This window comes from Lipotes vexillifer, unplaced genomic scaffold (assembly GCF_000442215.2).
Source record: "Lipotes vexillifer unplaced genomic scaffold, Lipotes_vexillifer_v1.1 scaffold1261, whole genome shotgun sequence".
Lineage (NCBI taxonomy): Eukaryota > Metazoa > Chordata > Mammalia > Artiodactyla > Lipotidae > Lipotes > Lipotes vexillifer.
In genome coordinates, this window is record NW_006796548.1 from 173888 (window position 1) to 181120 (window position 7233).

Below are 7233 nucleotides of genomic sequence, written 5' to 3' on the forward strand. Positions count from 1 at the left end.
TCCGCTGGTTGATCAACAAACTAGGAAGGGAAAGGAGCCTGGAAAGCAATTAACATACCTGGGTCACTGGTATGAGACCACGAGACATAACTGTTTGGTGACTGAACATCTACTAGGCACAGAGTTGCCTGATATTGGCTGGCAATATTGCAGGAGCATCAGATGAGAACATTTTGATCACATGTATTCAGCAGCAAATTTAATAATTACTCTAATTTAGAAGTAATAATGAACATAAAGGATATTTTGAGAGGTTTGCAACCACTGCAATGTGATATGAATATCTGTGATTTCCACTGGTGACAGATACAAGTACTGATCATGTGACTGTGGTTTGCTACCTGTATTTATAATGAAAGAAAATAATAAATTGGAGTGTGAGGCTGGTGAAAATAAAGATATAAGTACTTTCCTATATGGGTTCACGGACATCCCGAATTCTATCTGTGGCCCCCAGGTCAAGCAGGTAAGTCATTCATTGCCACCCCACCCAGAGGTGAGATTAGTATTATCCAACTTCTAATGGTTGGAAAATTCTGATATGATAGGGAAGGTGGGGAATGGGTGCCGGGAAGGTCACAAAAGAGTGTCCACTGCATCTCTGTGGATCTTTCATGAATGTGTTATATTCAGTCCTGGTTTCCACATTCTGGGAATCCCTCCTCAGTCTTAGACAAACCAGTAAGGCTAATTTCTCTACTCATCCACCTTTCTCTGTAATCTGTGTGCTTCCATGAGTTCATGAATTTGGCTTCATTTACCTGAACTTCGACTTAACCCAGGAGCCGTTTTGCGTGGGAGAGTGGGTTAGTATCCAGAAAACTGTCTTCACACTCTTGTTCAATCCATTTGGGTTTTATTCTCTGGGTTTTATTCTCAGGGACTTGTAAGATCATTTCATCTGCCCACACACAACTCTCAGATAGGTCATGAAGGAGCGAGAAGGTCCTCTCTTCCTTATAGAATATAAAACCAGGACAGCCCTGAGCCATCAGAGAGCAGATGCAGATGCTTCCTTGCACACTTCAATGTTAGCAGAGGACCTGTCCATGCTGGGACCAAATCTCTGAGGCAAAGACCTCAGTTTCCCGATCTGAGAAATGGAATGATTGGGGGAGATCAGATATTCTTAGCCTGCAAAATACTTTGATAAGAGAAGAAAGGAATAATAACTTTCACTTGATTCTCAAAATGGTCTATGATCAAGAAAAGTTTAGATCCCTTGGATTAGATTGTTTCTAAAAGGCCTCCTGGACATTCCATCATCACCATTGCCATCACTAAGGTGACCAGCTGTTGTGATTTGCCTGGGTCTGAGAGATTTCCTGGGATTCAGGACTTTTGGTGCTGAAACCAGAACAGTCCTGGGCAAACTAGGGGATGGTTGGTTAACCTAAGCATCACCGTCACCACCACCACCATCATCAATAGCATCCCCATTAGTACCCCACCGCCACCATCATCATTACCATCCTCATCACAATCACTCCCACTATTACCATCTCTACCATTACCACCACCATCATCCTCATCACCACCATCACTATCATCGCTATCACAGTCATTCTCATCTGTAATTTACTGGACTCTTAATATGTGCGAAATGCTTTACATGCATGGTCTCATAAGTTCATTACAAAGCAGTAAGGTAAGGACTAAGTCTTAAGAATTCAGGCTTAGGAATGTGATAGTAATGAGCTCAAATCCCAGTTCTGTCACTTACCAGCTGCAAAACTTTGCAAGTCATTTACCCTCTTTGAGCATCATTTATTTTTCCATTCCTATTACTTTCCCCTCTCTCCTTGTTGTATATCTCTGTCTCTAGCACTGGATTTCAGGATGCTTGAGGGAAAGCAGTTTGTTTGATTCATTTTCTCTGTCATTCCACCTCACCTAAGAGACTGATATAGACTAAACAACTGTAAATAACAATAATTGTTATAATGGTAACTAATACATATATTTTTTTGAGCACTTTGTGCTGGGCTCTTTTCTAAGCACTTTACATGTATTAACTCATTTCCGATTTAGTTTATTACATTATATATAAACAAAAAAAATCAAAGAAAAATGGTGGGAAATGAAAATGCAAAATAATATGGTATGCTTTATTGTATAGAAATTAAATCTCCATAAAGCCACACGAGAAACAAAAATATAAGATAGTAGAAATAAATACATGTTTGTCATTAATCACAATAAATGCAAATGAATTTAATTAACCAGAGTTCTCTGATAAGATTTTTTTATAAAGATATGTCTATATACTACTTACAAGGGTCACACCTAAAACTCAGTGACACAAAAGAAGAAAGTACAGGCATATCTCAGAGATATTGCAGGTTTGGTTCCAACTACTGCAATAAAGTGAATATGCAGCAAAAAAGAGCTACACAAAATTTTGGTTTCCCAGTGCATTTGAAAGTTATATCTATATTATACTGTAGTCTACTGTGTGCAATAGCATTATGTCTAAAATACAGTGTTCATACCTTAATTTAAAATACTTTATTGCTAAAAAATGCTAACCATCAGTGACCAAAGCTGTTGGAAAATGGTGCCAATTGACTTGCTTGACTCAGGGTTGCCACAGACCTTCAATTTGTAAAAAAAACAGCAGTATCTGTGCAGCACAATAAAGCAAAGCAAAATAAAATGAGGTATGCCTGTAAACTGGTGGAAAAGACATAATAGGCAGACACTAACCTAGAGAAAGCTGGTGTGTCAATATCGATACAAACAAGGTAGACTTTAAGGCAAAAGTCTTTGTTAGGTATATAAGAGAATCATCATTTAATGATAAACAACTCACCAGGAAGTTATAATGAACCCAAAGCTCTATGGACCCAATAATGTAGCCTCCAATTATACTAAAGCAAAAATTAACAGACTAGGAGAAATCTACAAATCTACAATTAAAATGGGATTTTTTTTTTTTTTTTTTTTTTTTTTTGCGGTACGCGGGCCTCTCACTGTTGTGGCCTCTCCCGTTGCGGAGCACAGGCTCCAGGCGCACAGGCCCAGAGGCCATGGCTCACGGGCCCAACCGCTCTGCGGCATGTGGGATCTTCCCGGACCGGGGCACGAACCCCGTGTCCCCTGCATCGGCAGGCGGACTCTCAACCACTGCACCACCAGGGAAGACCCTAAAATGGGATTTTTAGACATGCTTTTCCAACAAATGGTGTATGAGACAGTAAAAAAGTAAAAATAGAGAAATTGGAATCATAAATTCAACAACTAGTGGGGATAGAGGTTGGGAAATAGATTCCTTAAAAATTAGTCTTTAAGGCTAATGACATTTGTGTTGGTAAGATGTGGAGAAACAGGAACTCACATATTTCCAGCAAGAGTGTATATTGGAGTCATTATTTTGGTGGGAAATGTGGCAATATTGGGCAAGCTTGAAGATGAGAACAATGATTGAGCAATTCCATCAATAGATGTTTGCCCTAGAGAAACCTCACCCACATGCACAGGGAGACATGTACAAGGACGTTCATTGCAGCTCTGTCCATAATAGTAAAAAGTGCAAAAAATCTAATCAGCACCCTGTTAAGGATGGGTAAATAACCTGAGGTGTGTTCAGATAGTGGACTACCCTATAGTATTTGAAATAACTTAAGTAGAGCTACATAAACCAATAAGGATAACATAAAAACACACTGAAGACTGAAAAAAATCAAGTTGCAAAATGATATGGTATGACACGATTTATGTTAGTTTTTTTGAAATGCACAAAATAATATATATGTGGGTATATGCATATGCATTTGCAGTAGAAGTACAAAAACATGCATGGTATTTTTTTTTAATGTATTATTTATGGCTGCGTTGGGTCTTCGTTGCTGTGTGCGGGCTTTCTCTAGTTGTGGCGAGCAGGGGCTACTCTTCGTTGCGGTGCATGGGCTTCTCATTGCAGTGGCTTCTCATTGCAGAGCACGGGCTCTAGGCGTGTGGGCTTCAGTAGTTGTGACATGCAGGCTCAGTAGTTGTGGCACATGGGCTTAGTTGCTCCGAGGCATGTGGGATCTTCCCGGACAAGGGCTCGAACCCGTATCCCCTGCATTGGCAGGTGGATTCTTAACCACTGCGCCATCAGTTTGAAGATTTCCCTGTGAAGGATAAGGAAGAGGAATGGGGTTCTGGCCATGAGACCACTAACCGTAGCTCTAACTCTAACCAGGACTGGGTCTCGAGCCTGATGGGGGTCTGGGGAATCCCTCCTCATCCTTGCTGTGTATTAGTTAGACTCCAAGAGGACCCTTGCTCTGCTGTCTGTCACGTGGGAATTTGGGCTTGTGATCTTGAGCAATTCCCAGTATCTCTCTGGACCTCGATTTTCTCATCTGTGAAATGAGCTAAAGGTATTTTCCCTAGAGGTGGACTCAATCTTGACCTTCACATTGTCAGAGGCTTGTCACGGGGAAGAGAATTTAGACTGATTTGTACTGTGTGGTTTCAAAGAGCAGAGCTAGAAGCAAGAAGTGGGAGGTCGAAATAAACTGCTATCAGTCAGAGTTGCTGTTCAAGAACTGAAAGGGAGTGAGCTCTCTGTCTTCCGGAGTGTGCAAATAAAGTCAGCTAGATAAACATGCAATTCAGGAATTGCATCTCCTGAATCTGGGATCCCAACAGGTCTTGAACCATTGGGTGGGAAATCACCAAGCTCAGATTCTTGTTGGATGGACTTGATCAGTGGGGAACGGGGCTCGCCCACCCCTTCCTGCTGCCACCAATAGCTGAAGCTGGTGGTGGGGAGTAAGAACCCAGGAGGCAGGAGGATAGAGGTAGCATGAGAAGCTGCCCTCAGTAAGATCTTCTCTCTGCCCAGTGGCCCCAAATGGACCAGAGTTCTGTTTTTTTTTTAATTGTGGTAAAATATGTATAACATAAAATTTACCACTTTAACCCTTGAGTGTACAATTCAATGTTATTAAGTACACTCACATTGTTGTGCAACCATCAACCCATCCACCTCCAGAACTTTTCTGTCATCCCAAACTGAAACTCTGTACTGGTTAAACCATCACTCCCCATTTTCCAGTCCCTTCCATGCTGTCCCCATCTAGCCCTTGGTAACCACTATTTTACTTGCTGTCTCTATGAACTTGACTAATCTAGGTACTTCCTATAAGTTGAATCATATAATATTTGTCCCTTTGTGTCTGGCTTATTTCACTGAGCAGAATGTCTTCAAGGTTCATCCATGTGTCAGTGCTTTATTCCTTTTTACAGGTGAATAATATTCCACTGCACGGATATACCACATTTTGTTTATCCATTCATTTGTTGATGGACATATGCATCGATGGACTTTTAGCTATTGTGAATATGCTGCTATGAGCATAGGCATACAAATGTCTGTTTGAGTCCTGCTTTCAATTTTTTCTTGGATATATACTTAGGAATTACCAAATCATATGATAATTCTGTGTTTAAATTTTTTTAGGAACTGCCATAATTTTTTTACACAGTCGCTGCCCCATTTTACATCCCTGACAGCAATAGACAAGGGTCCAAGTTTCTCCACATCCTCACCAACACTTTTTAATTTTTTTGGTAATAGCCATCCTAATGCATGTGAAGTGGTATCTCTTTGAATGGACCGGGTATTTAAACTATGAACAGGTACTTACCTTCCCTGAAAGTACAATAAACTTGGCTGTGGCCAGAAGACAATTGCCATGGGCACCTGGATGGGGAGTAAGGAGACAGGCATAGTGAAACCCGTATCCTGGTTTTGGCCACCTGTTCAGTGGGTGGTTGATCATGGAGGGATGGAAAACCAACTCTGCACCTTGAAATCCTCTGATTGGTCAAACTATTTGTTATTGAACACAAGTTCATGTGCCTGATGCACAGCAAGGCCAAACAATACGGAAACAATGCAGTTTGGAGCAGAGAAAAGTTTATTGCAGGGCCATGCAAGGAGAACGGGTGGCTCATGCCCCCCCAGAACCCAAACTCCTTAAAGGTTTCAGCAAAGCATTTTTAAAGGCCAGGTGAGGGAGGAGCATCCCAGGGTATGTGATCAGCTCATGCTCTGATTTGTTGGTGGTGACCAATCCTTAGGCGCCAGAAGGTCTGGGAACTATGTGCTCGTGATCATCAAGTAGTTAATTTCTTCCATTTGGTGGTGGTTTTAGCATCTGAAAAACTCAGGAAATATGCATGAAATACTCTCTGGGTACTTCAGAGAGGAGCTACAGCAGAGGTTATGGGGGAGGGGTCCATCCCAGGAAGGCCCCATAGGACCCTGCTCAGCTATGTATTTACAGAGAGTCCTCCACAAGCCAGTGCAAAAAGATGTTGGGTCTAAAATGAAGTGGGGTTTTTTTTGTTTGTTTGTTTTTGTTTATTTGTTTTTTAGGTCTTAATTTGTCAAGAGAATTTTGAAAAATGCTGAAGATCTGGTCCATATCGTCCCTCATGTTACTATTCCCTATGTATCTAGTGCATGGAGACTATTTGTGACACTAGGTGCCCTTGTTCTCCACCTTCTCTGGGGTTCCCCACAGCTCTCCCTCTCCTGTTCTGAACAGTTCAGCTCCTCCCCTCACTTGCAGCTACAGAGGAAAAGTCCTGCCATTACCCATGTTCAAGCATGCTTACCACTCCCACAAGTGACTTATCAATGCATCTTTTCCAACTACTCCAATGTGAGTTCCATGAAGGAGGAGATGTTGGTTTGTTCGCTCCTGTATCCTCAGTGCCTACACTGTCCCAGGCCCATGGTAAGTGCTTGATAAATATTTATTGAATGAATTGATTAATATACGAATGAATGAACAATGCATTGTACGTTCCTGAATAGTAATTCTGTAAATACCATGTTCTTAACCTTGTCACATTTCCGGTGGTATTTTAGTCCCCCTTAAAAACCAGCAGCTTCCTGACTGGTCAATCCCTGTGCAGTTCTGAGCACCTCCCACTGTCCTCTGTCAGCACAGTGAAGTCTTCCAAAGGAGGTGTGTATTGAGCTGGACAGTCTAGCTTAGGCTGCTGCAGTAACAAACAACCTTCAAACCTCAGTACTTAAACAATAAGGTTGTTATTTCCTCAAACTGTATATCCAGGAAGGGTTGGCTGGGGGCTGTGCTCTACACTGTCCTCACTCTGGGACCCAGGCTGATGGAGTAGCCACCATCTACTGATTGCTCATATAGAAGAAAAGACGGCGATTCACACTGGCTCTTAAAGCTCCCTACTGGAGGTAAGGTATTGCTTTAG